We start from the raw sequence: 23004 nt of genomic DNA, 5'->3' as shown, positions 1-23004 counted from the left end.
CAGTGGACAATGGCCCAGCTTCTCCCCTGGGGAAGCGTTAGGGGTATTGCCAGCTCCGTCCTCCGGAGCTCTGTGCCCATAGCAAGAAATCCATCATGGACACGCCTGTGGAGGGTCCATTCACCCAGCATTCATCCATTCCCTCTTCATCTGGACCAGACTCTCATTCAAACATCCCTCCCTCCGTCTTTTCATCCATTGCTCATTCATTCGCACACTTTGTCCTGCCACCACTCCAGGCCATGGGAATGCAAGAATGAACGAGAAAAAGTGTAAAAGTGTCTGTCCAAAGTTCACATTCTTTCTTTCTTTTTTTTTTTTTTTTAGGGTTCCCAGGCTAAGGGTCTAATCGGAGCTACAGCTGCTGGCCTACACCAAAGCCACAGCGACACCAGAGCTGAGCCGCATCTGCAACCTACACCACAGTTCACAGCAATACCAGATCCTTAACCCACGGAGCGAGGCCAGGGATCGAACCCAAAACCTCATGGCTCCTAGTCGGATTCGTTGCCACTGCGCCATGACGGGAACTCCGAGGTTCACATTCTAACAAGCTCCCAAGTTCCCAAGTGATGCTGGTGTGGCTGGACCACTGATCATGCTTCCCGTAACAAGGCACCAGACAGCAGGGTGCCTTCCAGACGTTGAACCCTCAAAATGGAAATGCCTTTTCTCAGAAGCATACATCTCTCCAGATGGTAATCGGTGCAGTTATCAGATCAAAAATTATCAGGCACAGGGAACATTCCAGGTCAACTGAGTTCACCCTGCCTACTCTTCAGTTCTACTCCCAGGGAGGGGAAGGGTGCTTTTTCTTGAACCATATTTCTTACTGTAAAATGGAAGCCCTTAGCTTGCAGTAGAGGGGTCAGATGGGGGCCTATTTTTAGGACAAAGGGACCTAGCAGGTATTCCCCAAATCACACTTTCAGCAATTCCTTATTTTGCCCCTCAGTGAACATGTATCTTCTCCCAACCCTGTGCCAGGCATTGTGCAATCTGCTAGGCATTTAATGGTGAAGAAGGTTATTCAACCTCTGTTCCCACAGATCACGGGGAAGCCTGACCTAGCCCGTGGGCTCAGGAAAGCTTTCCTCATGAAAGCAATCCTCCTATAAAGACCTGATGGCTGAGAAGTGTTTGACCAGGGAAAGGGTGGGGTCCAGACAGAGGGCGTGGGATGTGCAAAGGCCCAGTGACCAGAGGGCAGACTGTGTTTGAGCAGCTGAAAGTCAAGAAGGGAGAAGATATCAGAGATGCAGGCAGTGGGGCTGAAGAAGGCGGGGACCCAACCAGGCGAGTCTTCTCAGGCCAGTTAAGTCTTGGGGGCTTCATCCAAAAAGCAGTGAGAAGCTCTTAGAAGGCTTGGAACCGAGTAACATCGGTGACATCAGCGTGACAATCACTCTGGCTGTAGTGATTTCAAAGGCTTAGAAGAGGGAGTTCCCTGGTGACTTAGGGGGTTAAGGATTCCCTGCAGGTGTTGTCACTGCAGCGGCTTGGGTCACTGCTGTGGCATGGGTTTGACCCCTGGCCCAGGAACTTTCACATGCCACGGACACGGCCAAAACAAAAGCAAACAAACAAAGATTTAGAGGGGACCAGACTAGCTTTAGGGGGTCAGTTTCAGGCTCCTGCAGTTGCCTCACAAAGAATGACGGGGCTGGGTCTTGAGACGAAGCCTGGAATCATGGAGAGACCCAAAGAAGTTCTGCTCTTCCCTCAGGCCCGTCCTGGCTGTACTTCCCTGGGACCCACTGCCCACATCAGCTGTGCTCCATCTCATCTCACTTTCCTTCCTTTTTTTTTTTTTTCTTGCTATTTTAGGGCTGCACTTACGGGCTAGGGACTGAATCGGAGCGGTAGTCCCTGGCCTACGTCACAGCCACAGCAACTTGGGATCTTCCCACATCTGTGACCTACACCACAGCTCACAGCAACGCCCGATCCTTAACCCACTGAGTGAGGCCAGGGATCGAACACGAATCCTCATGGATGCTAGTTGGGCTTGTTACCACTGAGCCACAATGGGAACTTCCTCATCTTCTCACTTTCAAAGCAGGCACAGGGACCTCTCACGATCAAACCCCTCCCTGGAGTGTGGCCCAGCGTCTGGCTTGGCTGTAAGGAACAAACTCTCCAGGTAACGAGATAAAAGAGAAATGAAACTGTTGGAGAAACTGCAGCGCAGTGAATGACATGATTGCTGGGTGAGTGCAATTCGAATGTGTAAACACTGAAAATGCATGGAGTAAAGACATGATTCAGGGGTGCTGGATTATGAACTGAAAATACGTAAGGACTCTTATAAAAGGCCCTCTAGTCCCCAGGAAGCAAACTGGTGTTCCATAACCCAAATATGGCCCATAGTTCTCCTTTGTGAGGCCAGCATGCTGCTCACTAATATAATGATTTTTTTTTTTAATTTTAGAGTTGAAATTAGATGCCAGTTTTTTAAAAAGAAAATAAAACATCGGGAGATTTTATAGATTTTATATTTTAATAAACCTGAATTTCCAAAGCCTATCGGAGGTGGGGAGAGCCAAGCTCTACCAATCCTGGGCTGCGCAGCACATCTTCCCTCAGCCTGGATGGGTGTCCTGCTCACCAGTTACCACAGTCCCCACTGCTCCCTATTGCATCCCAGAGGCTGATGTCATCTGCTATATGGCATCACAGCTGTGCTGTGCTCTTCTTAGAGCAAAGAGGAGTGTGACCTATGCCTCATCCCCTCTCCATCCTTAATTGGAAAATGAATGCTAGACAGAGCGGGTAATGCGTTTCAGCAAAAGATAAAAGCAAGCAGGTTTCAATGGGAAAGGGAAGAATGTAAGTATTAGTTAATATGCAAGCAAAGTGTATCAGTTTTATTTTTTGTTTGTTTGTTTGTTTCAGAACCTTGCCATTGGGTTCGGAACTGCCGATCCCATCCAGCTCTCTCATTGTATAGATGCATACGTGGGGCCCAGAGAGGGCAAGGAACCTGCCAAGGGTCACAGAGCATTAGAGGGCAGATTGGACTGGACCTGACAGGTGGAGGGTGTAACTCAGCAGAGGGGAGGAGGATGGGGAAAAGGAAATGGACAAGGATTGAGAGGTGGAAATAACAGGACTACCTGGGCGGAGAGGGGTTCAGGGCCTAACTTAGCGAGTAGAGGGACGGTAAAAGCTAGAAAGGAGGGATGGGTGGGAGAAGGAGGTTTCCCAAAGGCCCTGAACCCAAGGCTCTGTCTTGGGAAGTAAGACGAAGACAATGGAGGGTGATTAGCGTTACTTTGGCAGCAGCAAGAAATACAGGGGGTCCAGAGAGGGTGTCCCTGCAGTAACCATGATAAGAACCAAGGAGGTCTTGGAGTTCCCGTCGTGGCTCAGTGGTTAACGAATCCGACTAGGAACCATGAGGTTGCGGGTTCCATCCCTGGCCTTGCTCCATGGGTTAAGGATCCAGCATTGCCATGAGCTGTAGTGTAGGTTGCAGACAAGGCTCGGATCCCACATTGCTGTGGCTCTGGTGTAGGCGAGCAGCTACAGCTCCTATTTGACCCCTAGCCTGGGAACCTCCATATGCCGCAGGAGTGGCCCAAGAAATGGCAAAAAGACAAAAAAGAGAAAAAGAAAAACAAAAAAGAAACAAGGAGGTCTTGCCTCGGGTGGTATTGACCAGTGGAGCCCAGGGTACGCAGACCAGAGAACACAGACCAGGGTGAAGAGGAAAGTCGATCTAGCGCAGGTCTAAGGGGCGTGGTCTGGGAAGCCCAGACTCTCTGCCTTTTGCCTTTTAGGAGGTTCATGCTGTTGACCCCTGGACTTGGGTTGGGGACAGCAGAACTGCTGGGACCTCAGCGAGGATTCCTCTTTCTCGTTCTTGACAAGCAGACTTTGAAAGGGACACCTAAGAAATCGAAACACTGATATTCCTTCTAAAGAAGCTAAGTGGTTGGAACAGCCTCCGATGTCCTGTGAACTGTAGCTTTCTTCTCTACCTGGTTAATTTGTAACTCGAGACCTGGTCATAAGTAATGGAAATAGATGACCACCTCTGTCACGTAGAAGTCTCCCAAGTGAGTTGTTCTGTTTGCAATTTCAGTTGGACAGAGGCTAAGACACACACACACACACACACACACACACACACACACACACACTTAGGGCAACACTTAGGGCAAGTTGAAATCGGGATCTCGAAGATGTATTTGCACCCCCTTGCTTATTGCAGTATTATTCACAATAGGAGACATGGAAGCAACCTAAATGTCCATGGTCAGATGAATGGATAAATACGGTACATACACACAGTGGAATACTATTCAGTCTTTAAAAAGATGGAAATCTTGCCATTTGCAATGAGGTGGATGAACCTGGAGGACATTATACTAAGCACAATAAACCAGACATGGAAGAACAAATACTGCGTAATCCCACTTATATGAGGAATCGAAAATAACTAAATTCATGAAAGCAGAGAGTGAGGTGGTGGTTGCCAGGGCCTGAGGGGAGGGAACAATGGGGAGGTGTTAGTCAAAGGGTAGAAACTTTCACTTACACCAAATGAATAATTAGTAATAATAATTATAAGTCCTAGAGATCTATGGTACAGCATAGTGCCTCTTGTTCACAATATGATATTGTACACTTAAAAATTTGCTCAGAGGGTAGACCTTAAATGTTCCTATCAAAATACTAATATTTAATAAAGAGGGCAGAAAGAAACTTTTGGAAGAAATGGATGTGTTGATGGCATAGGTTTTGGTGATGGTTTCATGGGTGTATAATTACCTCCAAATTCAACAAGTTGTGCATTAATAGCTTTTATGTCCAGCGTACATCAGTGAAGAGGTTTGAAAGCAGTAAATATTTCCATTGGTCTAAAAGGATCCATAAGACCAAGTGTTGGGCTTCAAGGCCCCTTTAAGGGATTGAACTCAGAGCCTCTGGCCAAGACAAGAATCCCTAGACCCTTATCTTCGCCCCACCGCTCCTCCCACCTCAAGCAAACTGGCCTACTCCTTCCTGGCCCCTAGTAGGAAAGGTACGTGGCCCACTCCTCAGGCTGCCCTTACAGGACCTTATATGTCCTTAACCAACCAGCAGGTGCATCCTAAGACCGCCCCCCACCCCTTTCCCCAACCAGTCAGCAGGTCAGTAGGTATATCCTGAGACCTCTTTCTCCCTGGGCTATAAAAACAGACACGAGCCATGCAGTCGGTCTCCCACTGTGTTAATAACGTCTCTCGCCTCAATAAACTTGTCTTCACCTTGCTATGAATCCAGAAAATTCTTCCTTCCGACCGAGTGCACAGACCATGACACCAAGCATTGGTGCCAACAGTAGGAAATGGGAATCTCTCCTTAGACGTGGCCGATGAGAATGGAAATTGGTGTGATCATTTTGGAGAACAATTCCGTAGACCGTGTCGAGAGGTTGAGGTCTCAGAATACCCTTGGTCTGCGTGCACAAAGAGACATTACTCCCACCATGCCTATTGCAGCCCTGTTTCCATAGCCAAAAACAGAAACCATCTAAATGTCTATGAGGAGGGCGAGGGTAGTCCCAGAAGATCCAGGTCAGTTTTATCCAATCAGAGCGAGGATAGTGTTTCCCCCAGTGGTTGCCGCAGAGATAAAGGCCAAGTAAAGTGTCTTGTCCCTTTAGGGTTGTCAGCTGGGAAGAGTCATGCCTCTTACAGAGGGCATGGACGAGACCACTGCTAACAGTTCACTCACCCTCTCAGCTGGTATTCCTATTCCTGACAACCTATCAAAAGCAAGCCTGGCATCTGTATTCAAGCTATTGCGTTATCCACAAGTTATATCATCCTGCTTATATTTTAAGATCGAAGCTCCCTGTCAGGAAATGCTTTCATTACAAAGTGACATTTGTTTGCAAGCCTCGCATCCCCAAAGAGCATTTTTCCCAGAGACTCCGACTCATGCACACAGTATACCATGAGTGATTATAACCATAGCTCTGGGTTATCAAGAGAGGTTAAAACCCAAGGGGAAGGAAAAAAAAAAAAGGCAAACAAAAAGCAAAGAAAGGAATGTGTAACTATCAAAAACCATTGAGAAAAAAATTCCCAGCTCTTAAATATCTAGGGTTGAGTTATCCAGAAATTTTACTCATGTGAAACATCTTACTCCCATTGATACCAGATTAAGGAGGTTCTTTTTTACATTATCTCAAACGAATAAAGCACTGTCTCATTGTTTCTCCAAGCATTTTATAAGAGCGTGGTGACAGAGGAAAGGTCTGCCTTTGAAAGGAAGTCTTAAGGGGTTGTGAAGCCTCAGAAAGGTTCTTAAATGACCTAACCAGATGTTTTGAAGTCTGATACACCCTTAGCCCAAACTGAAATTCATAACAAAGTCAAAAGCAATCGAGTCAAATTGATTCCAAAATGCCTTTTCTAACAAATCTAGCTGTTTATACCAACTGACTTTACTGGAGCCTCATTCCAACTTGGAAGAGACTACAGAGCCATGGAAATAATGGGATGTATCATAAAATTTGAAGAGGAAATGCAACTCAAAATTCAGGTAAGCTCTTAACAATAGCTAAGTTAAGAATCCACATTTCTGATCCTCTATGGAATCAGGGTTAAGAGCTGGAGCCTGTAACCAGACTGCTAGTGGTTAGCCTCCAACCTCTCCACTTGTTAGCTGGGTGACCTTGGGAAAGTTATCACCCCTCTGACATTCGGTTTTCTCACCTGTAAAATGGGAATAAAAATGGTACCCACTTTACTGGCATGTTGTATGGATTCAATGAGATAATACAGTAGAATGACAAGAACATAGTAAATGATCGATAAATTTTACCTATTGCCATTATTTTTTAATAATAGCAATATTATGTAACCAGCGAAATTATGGACAAACTTTTTATATTTAAATGTAAGACATTTAAATTTTGTAAAAAATATATTATTTTAAGGAGGAGGAAGAAGAGTAAGAAGTTACCTATGTCTCTCTACCCAAGATATTAAAATCCCCAGGAAAAGTGTGCTCCCTTTAATTGGTGTGTTTATTTTGTGGAGGGGGGAGTTATTTAAATTTGAACAGATTTAGTTTGGTACATCCCCTTTGAGACATGCACCAGAAATGTACAGACAGAGTCATTCAAAATGGCACTGAGCTGCATTCGCTCCAGGTCTAGGACCACACAACATCAAAAGAAATCCAGGCTGGGGGCTGGAGACCTGATGTGCCTGCTTAGCATGGTTTGACTGCTAATTTGATGGGGACTCTGAAGAAGCGAATCAGTTCTCCTCTCTGGGTTTTGACTTCCTCATCCACAAAATGAGTGGGTTGAACGAAACGACCGATAAGGTTTCTTAAGGCTGGAACTGCTTACACAAAGCTGTGGTCCCTGACTGTTCCAGTGGAAGACTTGACTCTGGACTTGACCCTGGACTTGAGCTCTAGCAGCAGGACAGTTTGGTCCAGAGCCAGCCACACACTCCATCTCTGCCGGAAGCCTTCTCCCTTCCTGCTGCTGGTCTTCAGGCACCTGGATATGAGGATGTGAGTGGATGGTCCACACCCGTTGTACCTCCGGGAGAAATGGCTCAAAGTACACGTCCTGCTGCCGCCTCAAGTTCAAGCCACATCCCCATCACACTCAAAGCCCTGCTTATATCCCACTGGAAAGGAAGGTAGGAGCCACTTGATTTAAAGCAGAGCTGAAGAAATCAATATTCAAGAAGCAATAGCTCATTATTTTGGAGGACTCTGGATGAAAGTCCAAGGTAGAAAAGCAACACAACAACCACTAGCATTTCCATTCTGAATAGACAATATATGCCAGGAGCTCTGAAATAAAGATAGTGTGATTCGTTTATTATTCCTTCTCTTTAAAACCTGCATTAATTCTGATTTCTATTTAAATAAGAATGATTAAATTTTATCAGCTGAGATGGAAATATTGTGATAAACACTGGCTCGTGGCCAAACTAATCTCCCAAGCCCACAGCTTAGGGCCATTGTCTTGTATAGATATTTGAATGGCAATGGGCTTTTATCAGTATTTCTAAAGGCACTCATTTAATTATGTGGTTGTAAGGATTTTCAAAACCCAAAAGAATACCATCAATACATATTCATTTCTTGGATTAATTCAACATTAACATCAGAAAATATTGTTATTTAAAAGATGCTAGTACTTGTTTTTGCTTTTGCAAAACAGGAGGCATCTAATTCTGGTGCAAGGATGTCTTTTAAAAGGTTCTATTGAGCTGAAACTAGGAAAATGCAATGCACAGTGAGGTGAGGCTGGAATTTAGAATTATAGGGATTAGGAAGAGGACTCTACAAGTCTTTAACAAAGAGGTTGGACTCTAGCAAGGGAAAAAAAATCTCTGAACTAGGAAGTTTGTACACATGTGCACAACTTGTCAATCAAGTGTAACATATTTGAAAGCCTCAGGAAAAAAGATTCAAGGGCAAGGAGAGTCTAGGTGCTTCCTGCTCCCAATTTCCATACCCAGAAATTTGAGTGATCTAGATTTCATCACCAAAGGTTATAATATATTTCTTCAAGAATGGATAAAAGATACAGGGAGTTCCCATTGTGGCGCAGCAGAAACGAATCCAGCTAGTATCCATGAAGATGCAGATTTGATCCCTGGCCTGGCTCAGTGGGTCAGGAATCCATAGTTGCCGTGAGCTGTGCTGTAGGTCACAGATGTGGCTTGGATCTGGTATTGCTGTGGCTGTAGTGTAGGTGAGCAGCTATAGCTCTGATTGATTCAACCCCTAGCCTGGAAACTTCCATATGCCGCAGGTGCAGCCCTAAAAAGAAAAAAAGAAAAGAAAAGAATTGATAAAAGATACAAAAATACATCTGACGTATTTAGCATCCATATTTCCTCCAAAACACGTCTTTATTTTTCAACATTATGAATCTGTTTGGGAAGCAAAAACTCACACTGTCCTTTAAGCTTGGGATGTCTTGTATCAGGTTGGCTGCATGGGACCACTCCATTCATTGGAACTAAGGACCATAGGGTTTGTGTCTGCAAACTCAACCCCTACTGCTCTTTTTTGCTTGTATCTTCAATCTGACCAAACCACCAGGCAGTTCTTCCTGTGCTTATCATTTGAGGGGGGCCACTTGGGAAATGGACTGGATAGGGCAGGGAAGAGAGAGAAGGTGAATGGAAAACAAGTCTTGTCAAGAAGGATCTATTTTTAGGGTTACAAGCTACCCTGGTCTGAGAGGTTTCCTGAGAGGAAGAACTTTCAGTGAGGAAACGAGGACAGTCGTAGACAAAGCAGGATGGTTGGTCCCCCTATACAATTTCTCTTTTGACTTAAGCTTCTAGGTCAAGACTAAAGGCTCAGATAAGCTGAGAAGGGAGACATTTAGATTTGGTTGAAGATTACAGGCAGGACCAGCCTGTCACAACCCAAATGCTAACAAAAATTCATAGAGGACATGTGTTTTATAGAATCAGGGAGGTGAAGAGGACTTTGGAAACAATTAGCGGAACCCTAATTCCATAGGATGGTGTTCAATTTTAGTGAAAAATGGTTTAGAGATCAAATAATGCTTCTTTTAAAAGTTTCCTTTATTGCAGGACATATCAGTGCCTTTCTTAAGCTAATACACGTTGTTCATTATGCTGGTAAACACGTTTGGCCACAGAATCCTTTTTTCCAAGGCACACCTTATGATGCTAGTGCTTGGAAGATCCTACTTTAGGAAGAACTGTTTTAGGCCAAATATCTCCTTTTAAAGATGGAGAATACCGAGATCTGTGTAGTTACAGGTAAGGCTGGTGCTGCAGCAGTTTCTCAGACTTTAATGTGCATAAGAACCACCTGGGCCTTTTGTTAACCTGCACACTCTGATTCTACAGGTCAAAGGTGGGACCTGAGATTCTGCATTTTTAACAAGCCCTTAGAGGATGTTAATGCTGCTGGTCTCTGGGCCACACTTTGAATAAAAAAGCAAGTCTCCTAAGTTTACGTTTGCCCACTGTCTTGTAGCCTCCTTGTAAGTGGAACTAACTGATGCTTCTGTCATTCTTGCTTTATTCTGGGTTCATTTGCTGAGTTGATATCTCCAGTTCTTCAAAGCTATTCCCTGTAGGCACAGGACACCTCAAGAAGAAGGAAGTATTTCCTGGCTCCTAAAATAAACTTTCTTTTTGCCCTATGATAAAAGTAGAAACAGGTAAAGCTTGTCACCAAAGTGTCTTGTTTGGAGACCCGGTATGAAAATGTAGATCCAACGTCATCTGAAATCATGATTTAATGGAGTCAAATCAACAAAGGACAATTTTCCATGACCATTTTCAGGTATTTTTTAATTGTTCTGGAAAAAAACATGGCATGCATCTGACTAATTTGCCCAGTAACGGGGCCACTCTCTGGCTATTGCCAAAATAGGAGTGGACAGTGACTAGCAGATGTTCGCTCAGCAGGCAGGTTTTATACTACAAGGAAAACATACCCATCCTGATACATCAAGAGTTTTTGGACCCGTCTATGTACAATCCCCATGTTATCCCATGTTGTTGCTGTTGCCAGGACCAATCAGCTCATTGAGATGGTTTCTATATGACAGCCATATGCCTTGTCAACGCAGGGTGGGGGAGGGGTGGGTAAGGAGGAATGATCCAAAATGAAGACAAATGACTTCCCATCCTTTTCTCTGACTTCCATTTATTAAGAGTGAGTCATTACATCCAGCCAATAGCCAAGGAGAGGAGATCACAGAAGGGTGTGTGAATACTGGGCGACTGGGAATCTTTCCAGGCCCTCTTAGAAGGCAGCCTGGGACAAGGGAAGAAGCAGGATTGGACCACAATGCAGATCTGATGCCGGTGAAAGGGAAAGTAGGGAAGCAGCAGAATTAGGAAGAAAGAGTCTTAGAAGATAATGTCCATCTGATAAAGTCTTAGCCGATTCAATAGGAAGTTCCTGAACAAAGAGTGCCACTGGCAGAGCTCTGCCTTGGGCAAAAATGGCCAAGACCTGGGGACTGCCTAGGAAGCCCATGGTCTTGGCTGAAAGTGGAGGTGGATTCTGAAGGCCCAACAGCCGGATGCTGTCAAGTCACTGCCTTCCTTGCAGCTGGATGGCACGTGCTTTCTGGAAGGGAGATGTGAGTGGCACACCTTTGTGGCTGCCACCTCTGCAGCATGGAGATCAATGTTTTGTACAATCTGAGCACTCATCAGATGCTTCCACCAAATGCTTATCAAGGGCATGCATTATTAATGATGCTTATTAAAAGATCAATTATCTATTATTTATGAGAGATGAATATTCATAATCACATTGAGACAGTAGCCAATTGATGAGCCAGACAGGCAGGCAGTCAGCTAGCAGTGCCGTCTGATCCTTTGCCGCAGCTTCAAAAGTTGAGCTGTTTCCTGCTTCCTCCAAATGACCTTGGCTTTGTTCATACAGCCTCAGAAGAGAGGCCTGTGTGGACCAAGGTAACCCTAGATCTGATGGGTCTCTCTGGCTCTTGGTCTCATAAGCCTTCCCCTGAGCACAGAAAGACCCCCAGGTGCTCCTGGTGGGAGTGTGGACATGCCTCCTACCTGTGGAAATGACTTCATACCCCATCAAACCCCAGAACCTATGTTATTAAATCTGTTCAGCTCTTTTCCACTAAAGTTTTGCTAGGACACCAATTAGGCGTTCCCATTGTGGCTTAACAGTAACGAACCCGACTGGTATCCATGAGGACACAGGTTCGATCCCTGGCTTCACTCAGTGAGTTAAGGTGGTGTAGCTTACAGATGCAGCTCGGATCCCATGTTGCTATGGCTGTTAGGCCAGTAGCTACAGTTCTAGGTCAGCCACTAGCCTGGCACCTTCCATATGCCATGGGTATGGCCCTAAAAAAAAAAAAAAAAAAAAAAAAAAAAAGAGGTCATTTATTTACCAATCTTCACACGTCACATCCTGTGGCACAGCCTTTTGTGAAGTGTAACTACTATGTTGTACTAGTTGATGGTTATCTGTTTAATGTCGATTGCTAGACCATCGACTTCATGAGGGTAAACACAAGGCTTTGGATCTCCAACCTTTAGTACTGTCCCAGCAAACATAGAGGCACTCGATGAATGAATGACTAGTGAGAGTCACTCTTTTTTGATCTGTTCTAGGAACCCGGATTTTCATGCATCAGACTTGGTCTAGAAGGAGGTGTATTTCCAGGCTCCTTATGAGAAAAGATAGAAGAAAGTTCATCTAACTCAAGGCTCTGGAATAATGCTTCCTGTTCAGTTAAGTTAATGGTCAAGTTACATTTTGTTGCAATTTTGCATCTTGAAAGCTTTCTAAAATATCTTAATCTAGCCCTGCTGCCAACCCATATTCATTAAGCATCTACTGCATACCAACCTAAGGGATTCACACTTGTTGATGGACTGTCTCTCTTTTACCCTGCTTAGCCATTTAGCCTCCTTTTCACTTTTATGTACTTTATTCATTCATTTATTTATGCACACCTTACCTTTTTCCAATATGGATTGAAGGTGGTTTATAGAGATTCATAAAATAGACTACTCTAATATAAATTATGAGTAGGTGAAAAATGAAAAGAAAAAAGCATAAACTCAATATGTATGGACTAAGTCCCTAATAATTTAAACTCTTACTGGCAAAAATAATGATGGACTGGACTTTTACTAATCACAGCAAGGGCTCATTATAAGATACGGGGGGAGGTCGACCATAAAAAAATTCCCTGTGGAGAACTTTCTTCATTTAACCATTGGAATCAATCTTCCTCATGTGTGTGGTGTGTGTTTAGGGGGAGGGAAAGGGATGAACTGGGAGTTTGGGTTAGCAGATGCAAACCATTACATATAGAATGGATAAACGATACAGTCCTATGGTATAGCACAGGGAATTATATTCAGTATCCTGAGATAAAGCCTCATGGTTCTTTCCATAAAAATGTATGTATATATAGCAGTTATAACTGAGTCACTTTGCTGTACAGCAGAAATTAACACAGCATGGTAAATCAATGCTCCTTCAATAAAAAAAATTCCATGTCAACAAATATTTAACCATCAAGAAGGTTAAATTGCCCTTTTACTTTGGCTGTCAGTAAGCAGAGGTCTGGGCCATTGTCTATGCTTGTTCTGAAATTTGAGCCCAAGACAAAGGAAAATATATTCTCAAATATCTACAAATGCACACATGAAATATAGGTGTATTTTAAAGAATAACCTAACAGAAAGTACTTTAAATTTCACAGCCACTGCTAATGCAGGCAGCTAATCCTATTTACATTCATATTAGCCTTGGTATCTTTTTCCCTAAGATTTACCTATTTGTATGCTTGCATGAGTTAAACTGCCGTTTGCATGATATCAGTACTTTTGTAATTTAAATCTATAAAAGGCAATTTCTTTTAAATATACTTCTTAACAGTGGGTGAAAGAGGCACCCAAGTTATTTGAGGGCTGTACAGCTCGGTGAACATGTGCGCTGAACTCCAGGCAATATGCAGAATGTGGGAATTAATCTTATACTGTAGGAGCGGAACAGAAAATAAAATCAAGGCTGAGAAAGAAACAGCCTTTGCAAAAGGACCGGTTGGCGTTACGGAAGGAAATGGTGTGGTTTAGAATTGGTATTTGGACAAGCAAAATGTTCTTCCCTTCAAGAGTGGTGAAGACTCTTTGATTTCTTCATTGTGATTTTTTTTCACATCCCCCAAAACTTTAGCCACCTGGTACAGCAAGTTCTACCATTTGATGTTAGTGTTGGCTGATAAACAGAGGACAGTGGACCATTTAGTGGTCAGGGGGTAAGAGAGACTTCCCATGGAACAGAGGAAGAGGGGTCAGTGGGTATGAAGCAGGGGCTAGGGTGTGAGACTCCAAAGATACAAACTGTATCCAGTTGGAGCTACATTTTTTTCCTTCATATAATTCCTATGATATGTTCACCCTTACCATCTCCAGTTGACATAAATGAGATGCAAATAGGTTAATGTACAATCTTGCCCCAAAGAAGTCATGTCTTCCAGTATGTAGGGCACACACATCACCCAGATTCTTTTCTAAGCAGGGCTGAGATTTTTCTGAGCAAAAAACCCACGCGGGGTGAAATCAGAGGGGAGGGACTTCCAGAAGCATGCGCTCACCTCTGGCTCCATCGAGAGCATGTCCTCCCAAGGGTACTGACCCTCGGATTAACTTTCTCTGATGCTCTGCAGGGCATGTCTCCCAGAGCTGACCAGGTCATGGGCTGGAAGGATCCAATTCCAGATTTTAGCATCGTGTAGAAAGTCATCACATAATGAAGCCAGGGTAAAATGCTGCTCCACACTGGGCCTCCAGAGCAGTGGGATTGATCAGACTCAGGGCCTGGACCTGCACAGAACTAGCACCCCCTTCTCACCCCCTCCTTTTCAGGGGCACCCCAGGAAGTAAAGCCCCCCACTTAATCTCTATGCTTCCTGCTGTTCTCATTGCTCCAGCTGTAGAGTCTACACAACACCAAGTATCTGGATGGAAATGGGGCACCTTGTTCACTACCCAGGTGATAACATAAAGCTTCAGCCACTGGTTTCCTGAAGGACACTCATGCCCATGTGTAGACACACACACACACAAACACACACACACACACACACACACAACCAAAATCCACCACCCTGAAAGAAGCCATTATAAATGTTTCATGTGGAACTTTCACAACCCATCAGACTCACCAGAGTTTTCAAATTAACTCCCTTTCTGCCCAAGGGGATCGCCCTGAAAGAGCCTCCAACCTCTGCAAGAAAATTCTGAATTTGAAACAGAATGCAAATAATGCATTTTGACTCCCTAATCAACAAATGGGATCAACTTGAATTGATTAAGAACCTTTGAAATTAGCTGTCTTTAATTCTCTCCATGGCCTGCTGCTGGGACTCCGAAGATAGGAGGGGCTTGTGTGTGTGTGTGTGTGTGTGTGTGTGTGTGTGTTTGGGCTGAAGTTGGAAAGTTTTGGTCTCCTTTTCTTCCTTCGGAACCCACATAATAGCCTTTTAAACACACACTTTTTTGCTTTTGGTGGTGACACACCTCTAAGAAAGCAGTCACCTGGTGCAATTATACGGCTTGTCGGGAAGTACATTTCCAGTACTTACTTGACTGCATAAATCCTGCACAACTTTAGTGAAAAAAAAAAAAAACACATAAAATCTGAAATGAATGTATAAATAATATGCAACTGTCTAGACAGTATAGGTCCCTTGCAAAGGGAGCAGTTCGGGAAAAAATTGTCCATCAGTCCGACAACCATAACTGATTCTGCTGCTAAATAATGGTGGAGGTAATCAGCATTCTCTCTCAGGCTTCGCTGAGCAGTCTGCTCTTCCCAAGTCAGTGGGCTTCTGCTTATCCTGTGCTTTATGCAGCCTTTGGAAAATGCACTTGCTATATAACCATTAAAATTAATGCCCAAAGAAGAGTGGTTAAGCAAGAGGAGGGGAGATGCCACTGACCTGTGGGATCAGCCTTTGGTAAAGCAGAAGTAGCCCTTCTAGATCAACAACATGGGCTCTCCCTACCCACAAAATCTCAAACAGATGGAGTTATGGAACGTTTAGGCTAGCCAAAGATCCAAACACACACACACACACACACACACACACACACACACACACACACACACACGCAAATTTCATGGAAATTTGTACTCTCTGGTATTCATGTATAAGGATGGATTCAGGTTCTTAAATCGTATACTGTTTTTTTAAGTGATAATAATCTGTGTACAAACCTAGAAAAGGGCTTGCCACTCCACCAAATGTTTTAAATAAAGAGGGCAGGTTTTTAGCACCCTAGAATGCCATGTCACAGAGCCGGACGACGGCTGTGGCCATCACTGCCTTTCCAAACTAAGAACACAGGTGAGGGTGGTCAGCTTGTGCCCAGGGGCGGGCATGACCAGCAGCCGGCCCCCCAGCCCCCGGAGGCCACCAGGCCTTTGAGAGAGGAACCCAAGGCCAGGCTACCGTGCGTTAGGCCTGACGCCCACAGGAGGAAAGAGCCCTGGTCACTCTGCCTGGGTGGAAGTCAGTGGGCAGACTGAGCATCCACACTGAGCCCATGGCTCAGACACTTGGGGACAAGAACGACCACAGTAAAATAGGAAGAAGAGTAACAGCCACCATGTACGGAGAGCTTATGAAACGTCAGGCCCTGAGCGCCTATAAAGGCCTCGCTCTGGGGTCCCGCCTCATCCCACCCTCACCGCAGCGCGATGGAGTTGATCTGATTTATTAGCCTCATTTTTACCTTGGAGAAACTTGAGGCTCAGAGAGCTTAAATAACTTGCCTGAAGCCAAACAGGAGTAAGTGGCTGAGTGCCAGTTCGATTCCGGGTTCCTTTCAAGGGAAGCTCACCTCTTCACCTCGGTCATGTTTGGCCCCCCCAGATCCGCCCACCCCCCACTCAGGGCTGACTTTCCCTCGGTGCCCCTGAAGAATGTCAGCTTCTCACAGTAAGCAAGGCGCCTCCCTTCACTCTGTTCATATACAGACAACTACAATCCAGACCTGTGTCTATGTCTCTTCGACCAAAGCAGCAGTAAAATCTAACTTGATTTGTTTTTAAGTGGAGGAAGGAGCCATGAAGACAAAAGTGCTTAAAACCCATGAAACTCATAAAGCCCCTCTGAACCCACTAGATCCTAGAGATCATTTACAGTCTGGCTTCTCGCTTTACCTAGATGGGAAGTGAGGCCAGGAGAGAGGAAGGGACAGGCCCCAGGTCATCCAGCAGATGCCTATTAAACCTGGACCCTGGATCCTCCCATCCCAGTTTCTCTACCAGAAATGAGTCAGAAACTAAGATGCTTCCTTGTGGTCCTTCTCGTAGTTTTCCACTGAGTAGGTAAATGTATCCATCTAAGATGGCATTTGATCGGCCTTTGTGTTTGGCTATTCAGCATCTCCCAAGTTAATGTCTTCGTGCCTCTTTAAATTACGTACAGGTGAAAAGCACAATGACTCTGGGAGTTCCCATCAGGGCTCAGCGGTAACGAACCCGACTAGTATCCATGAGGACGCGGGTTCAATCCCTGCCTTCACTTGGTGGGTAAAGAATCCAACGTGGCTGTGGCTGTGGTGTAGGCCGGCAGCTGCAGCTCCAATCCGACCCCTAGCCTGGGAAGTTCCATACACCCAGAGTGCGGGCCTAAAAAGAACCCTCTTCCCTCCCCCCCCAAAAAAAAATACCCCACGGTGACTCTGGGTGGTTCATTCCTTAAGGAAAGTCTCTCTCCTTTTATATTAAATACAACCCTGTACGTGAAAGGGTCCTGAGAAGGTTAAAAAGCACTCGAAGGGCTGAAAGAGACGACCCTGGAAAAAGCACGTCTGAGGCTGGATGTTTAGAACTCAAAAAGGAAAACAATTGCCTTGAAAAACTGCCAGCGGACATTCTGGAAGAGCCAGCTCAGTAATCTGCCTTTGAGTTTGAAAGGTGTCAGAAGCACCCTTGCTCGGCTCCTCCCCCCGAGATGTGGCACCTGGCCCCTTTCCCCCGAGGTACCCCTCTGCCATCTCTTTCTTCCGACAGGCAGAGAGGTCTCTCTATCCGCCACCCCCGCGCCCCGTTCGGCCCTATGACCGGGGCCATTTCATCCTCTCATCCCTTCCTCCTGGGCTGCAGTGTTATTTATTTTTAATGCCTTTGATTCATTTCCCTCTTGTTTTGACCAAGCAAACAGCACACATCTGCTGCCACCAGGAGGTGTCAATAGTTCATACTGTTCAATTTGTATGCCCCAAACCCACTGTAGGGCCGATTCTGCCTTTTGCCTCTATCTCAAGTTTCAATTTCAAAGTATTATGCTGCGTTCTTGGCATTAAAGATTCATAGGTTGAATTAAAGATTTATTTTTTGGGGGGGTGCCTTATTATAAGGCAAATCACGTTCTTTTCATTTTAGACATACTGGCTATTACGATTTCATCTTTTTTTGCTAAAAGCTCAATTACATCAATATCACTCGAGACCCTCCAAACACTAAGCGAAAAGCCAGGCTTCTCAGCAGCCAAGTGCCTATTGCCCTGGAAGGATTAAGTTTTCTAAGAATGAATCCCATCCCTCCGATGCAGAGTTATCTCCCTAATAAAAAGCTGACAGAGTTACACCTCTGCTTAAAACCTCGGCTGGCTTCCTGTTACTGACCGAATGAGGTTTACAGTCCTTCTTCTGCCCGACAAAGCCTTCCATGGACTGGGCCCAGCTTGCTTTTCACCGTTCCTGCTGCACCTCCCACTCTCCTTCCCATCGAAGGAGACCAGGCCCTGCCAAAATGCTTCATCTTCTACGCGGCAGGCTCCCTCACCCTGCAGCCTTCACACGAGACCCAGGTTCAGGGACACCCAAGGGTCCCTCACCCTAGGGCAGAGTGCTTACACAAGAGTCCGTGTGCCTTTATGATTCAGTTTACCTGCTATCTTATAAGCGACCGTATGTCCATCCCCAGCTGAGTGGCCACAGATGGGGACTGAGCATTATCCTTACTGGTAACCCCAGGGTTCAGCACAGGGCTAAGTTCACTCCATAAAGATTAGTAGGTGTGGCATTCCCTTGGTGGCTCAGCGGTTAACCAACCCGACTTGGATCCATGAGGATGCAGGTTCGATCCCTGGCCTGGTTCAGTGGGTTGAGGATCCAGCGTTGCCATGAGCTGTGGTGTAGATGTGGCTCAGATCCTGCGTTGCTGTGGCTATGAAGGCCAGCAACGGTAGCTCCGATTCGACCCCTAGCCTGGGAACTTCCATATGCCAAGGGTGCAGCTCTTAAAAAACATGAAAAAATTAGTAGGTGAATGAACAAATGAATGAGTTGAATGATGAATGAATCCAAGAACTCACATGCACCATAATCAACAGAACACACCAATAAAATTGGTGACATCAACTTTTCAAGTCTGACTCTTGGGTGTGTATAGGAAAAACGAGTGCATACAGAGAGTAGTAAAATTCCCTATGAAGGCTTCTAAGACTGGCCGTGACTACAGTAAGTCCTCAGGAAATAATCCAAATGGTCCGAGGCTTTGGGGGAGCCTCTAAGATGTATTTTCTGGGTAGGGGGCAGTGTTTGGGAAAGGGAGAAAAATGTGGGTGATGGCCACCTGGTCTTGAACAATAGCATGAAAGAGGAGGGCATTTTTAGCAAAAAAGGGCTGCAGAGTTTTAGTTAGGGATGAAGAAAGTGACCAGACAGGGACCTCTGGGGAGGGAGTAGGTATAATGGAAAGGGAAATTTCTACAAAAAGTCAACCAAGGCTCTCCTGACTTTGAAGCAATGAGACTGGCTTCTTTGAAAGATGAAGGCACTTTGACTCAGGGACTCTGAATAAAAGTTTTCAAAGTGCTCTTTGAACTGTGGGACAGAAAGGGCAAGGCTAACAGCTAGTCCCTAATGATGCTGGTCCCTTTGTCCCCTTCACTGGCTCTGCAGAGGAGAAGGAGTGACCTGCCTGACTGGCCTGAGCTTGGTGTGGCCGGTTCTGGCTCTCCATGTCTCTCTTTCTCTCTCTCTCAGGTCCGTCTGCCTGGAGGGGGCATCTCCTCCTGCTCCTGCATCCACAGGAGAAGCACATCTACCTGGGGCCTTGGGGGATGGAAGTCCACTCCTATTGGCCTGAACTCATGAGGTGTCTCAGACAGGAAGCAGTGACCCCATCTGCTGTGGACCAAGGCAGTGTCTGCTTCACAAAGGGGCCGTCCTAGCATCTTGTCCTAGAGGAGGACCTGAAAAGCAAGATGCAGAAACTCCATTACTGGGCCACAGACTCCAGACACATTTTCTACTTGAATGACGCCAGCAAAAAAGATGGCATTGTGATCTTCATCTGATTCTTGTAGATATTTCTTGATTAATTCTGAACTTTGAGGGGTAAGGATTTCAATTAGCCATTTCTGAAAACACAAGTTGCTTGTATTCTTTTAGCTCTGAATTAAGTGACGGCCCCCCTGGACCACGCACTGCAGGAACCCAGGGAAAGATCTTTCTTCAGCTGACACTTCGGATTTAAAGGGTTTGTATCATTGATCTCATTTGGGATCTTCATCTACAGGTCTAGAGGAGAACCCTAAGCCCCACAATAGCTGGAGGTATGAGCTAAAACCAAAGCGTGACAACCACAACCACACCGCCGGAATGAAATGTACAACCATTGTGAACCACAAGCTGAACTGAATCCAATCCAACCACTCATCACACTGAACCTGAAATAAGCAAAATTTTACTAAGAGAAACACAGGCACAGCTCAGTGATACTGCAGGCTCAGTTCCAGACTACAGCAATAAAGCGAATATCGCAGTAAAGCAAGTCATGAATTTTTTGGTTTCCAGGTGCATTAAAAGTTGTGTTTATACTACACTGCAGTCTATTAAGTGTGTGATAGTGTTACATCTAAAAGTAATGTAGATACCTTGGTTAAAAAACCACTCAATCGCTAAAAAATGTTAACCATCATATGAGACGTAATATTTTTGCAATAGTAACAGCCAAGATCACTGATCACCAAAACAAATATAATGGCTCCAGTGGACTTGGTCAATGCAGGGTTGCCACAAACCATCGATTTGTTAAAAAAAAAAAAAAAAAAAAAAAAAAAAAAGCTGTTATTGGTAAAGGGCAATAAAGAAAAGTACGATAAAAAAAGCTGTGCCTGCCTGCAGAGAGCTGGTAAAGGATCATTCATTCAAACAGAATTGAACTAGCTATTTTCCTAAAAAAAAAAAGACCTCATCTACTGCATTGAAACAAAGTTACAGCCTCAAAATATTTTCTGAATCGAACTGCTATTTAATTCTGTTCAAATATCAAATGCATCTTAGTTAATATTTTTTCCCAGCATAGAAAAACATTCAGCACACTCAACCATGTTTATTGCTTCCCTCTTATCCTTTTAATTCCCCTAAATTAAAGTCACCTCCCCTTTTGGTGACCACCTTTCAATTCCGTTTCCTCTTTAATAGTATATAGGCATGAATGACCAATAAGGGTGGTCAAAAGATTGTATCTACGTCGGTATAACATTTCACCTTTTCTCAAAGAAGAAATTTTGGAATTCATGGCCGAAGCACACGCGATGATGGAATTTCCTCTTCTTAAGATGCTTTAAAGAAGCCTTGAAGAATCGTCGTTTAATAGATTGCAGGTAGATGAAACCTTTCCCGCTGCTCTCCAGAGAGTTAGCCTCTGGGTCTTCTAGTTCTGACTTGCCCACTCCTCAGTACAGCACTATTTAAATAAGAGGGTGAGAGAGTAGTATGTCTGTTTGGTTATCTGTTCACTAGCTAATTCATTCATTCATTCAATACATATTCAGTGAGCCCCCCTGTGATAGGCCCATCGTGGATCCAGGAAATTAATAGTGAGTAAATCATAACCCTCCTTGCAGTTCATGGATTGGTAGGGGAAACAGAAACACCAGTGGATAAATCAACCATAGAATAAGGGCTACAGAGAGGTAACAGGGACCTCTGAGAACTCTTTATGTTTCTGATTAATGGCAGGGATCATTTCTTTTATCTGTAGATGAAACATCTATTTCCAGAGAATTGGAGCTCAAGGAAGTAAGCTTACCAACTCTATTTTTCTGCATTCTGGCATGCAGGAGGTATTTCTAAACCTCACAAGGACTTCTGCACCTTGTCAGCTATACAACTGTCAGTAGGTTGGGCTACGGAGAGAAATGACATGAAAAACTCCTCCAGGCCAGTGTTGAGCATTTACTTTTATTTATTTAAGAGAATATAACCTAGAGAAGCTCTCTTGAACTAGCTCCCTGCTATTGGTTCCTTCTCTTTCTCTCGTAAAAAAATAATGTGCAAAATTTTAAAGCAAATAAACAATAACAAAAAAATGTGCTTTTCTTGAGTTTCAGGGTTCTACGGCAAAAGAAATGTTCTGCTTTCTCAAAAACTGAACTTTTTATCTTCTATGAACACTCTCATATCGGTCTAAAACATACAGCTTATTTTTTTAAGCAGCAACTTGAAATCTAATAGGTAAAATTTATATTTATAAAAGATTACATAAGATATATAAAAGTAATCATCAACTGTTTCTTGCAATGAGACAGACCAAATTTGAAACAAAATCAGTAAAAATTCAGGTCCCTAAATTCATTTAAGAAATATGCACATAAAATAACTGCAAAAATCATAGATTATTCAAGAAAAACCATAAAAACAAGGCCTTCCCTTACTTGTCAAAGATAAAAGAAGATAGGTTTATTGAACACTAGTGAAATGAAGATTTGAGCATTCATTCTGCCTGAGGGACTGTATCTTAGTTATCATGCCTAAAATTCTCACAACTTGAAACAATCCTTTGAATTAAAACATCTGCAGAAAGCCTCTATACTCTAGGAGAAGAGGAAGTTCCTTATAACATATTACCATCTTGTGATAAATTATAACAGCTTAATTTGTACTATTAGCCAACTACAACCTTGCAAAGCATTCATCGGGATATAAAAGAATAGGACTCAGAAAAGTAAATTTTAATTAATGACAAATCATCCTGGATTTTCATGGATTCTTGAAAATACTATTTCTTATCGCTTTGTGAGACCTCTTTATATATGTTAGTGAAAATCTACTGATTTTTGTCCCTTCCGGTTTCCTTCACCCTTCTTTTGATAACAGAATCACTCAGTATGAAAAATACATTCCAAGCATTTGTGTGGCACAGACCTCTTTCCCTGCCACAAGTGTAACACACGATCCATGCCTGACCGGAAACATGAGTGGGCACCACACTAGAATCTCAGAACAGAAGAGAAACAGGAGAAAAGAGAGAGAAACCTCCCTTCAACCCTCCTACACTGTTGGTGGGAATGTAAATTGGTACAACCACTCTGGAAAACATTATAGATGTTCCCCCGGAAAACTAAACATAGAACTACCATATAATCCAGAAATCCCACTCCTGGGCATATATCCAGACAAAACTTTCATTCAGAAATATCCCTGCACACCCATGTTCATTGCAGCGCTATTC

At 44.1% G+C, this 23004-nt stretch overlaps 1 long non-coding RNA gene across 3 annotated transcripts in view; it reads left to right on the top strand.

The window, feature by feature from the left end:
• Window positions 1-12570, top strand: part of LOC110260952 (uncharacterized) — a 255028-nt gene extending 242458 nt beyond the window's left edge. For 2 of the 3 annotated variants that reach the window (XR_014805881.1, XR_014805885.1), the window contains one exon: window positions 1828-3627. This is a non-coding gene — a long non-coding RNA (uncharacterized LOC110260952). Of the gene's footprint in view, window positions 1-1827; window positions 3628-6420; window positions 6538-12125 lie in introns of those variants that run through there. The other variant, XR_014805882.1, reaches the window with a different exon arrangement.
• The last annotated feature ends 10434 nt before the right edge of the window (window positions 12571-23004 follow it).

The sequence above is a fragment of the Sus scrofa genome, chromosome 6 (assembly GCF_054392235.1).
Source record: "Sus scrofa isolate SSC_HxYL_T2T_F1_AM1 chromosome 6, Sscrofa_HxYL_maternal_Yorkshire_Landrace_v2.0, whole genome shotgun sequence".
Lineage (NCBI taxonomy): Eukaryota > Metazoa > Chordata > Mammalia > Artiodactyla > Suidae > Sus > Sus scrofa.
The sequence above is the reverse complement of the archived record's forward strand: the minus strand, read 5'-3'. Positions and strand labels throughout refer to the sequence as shown.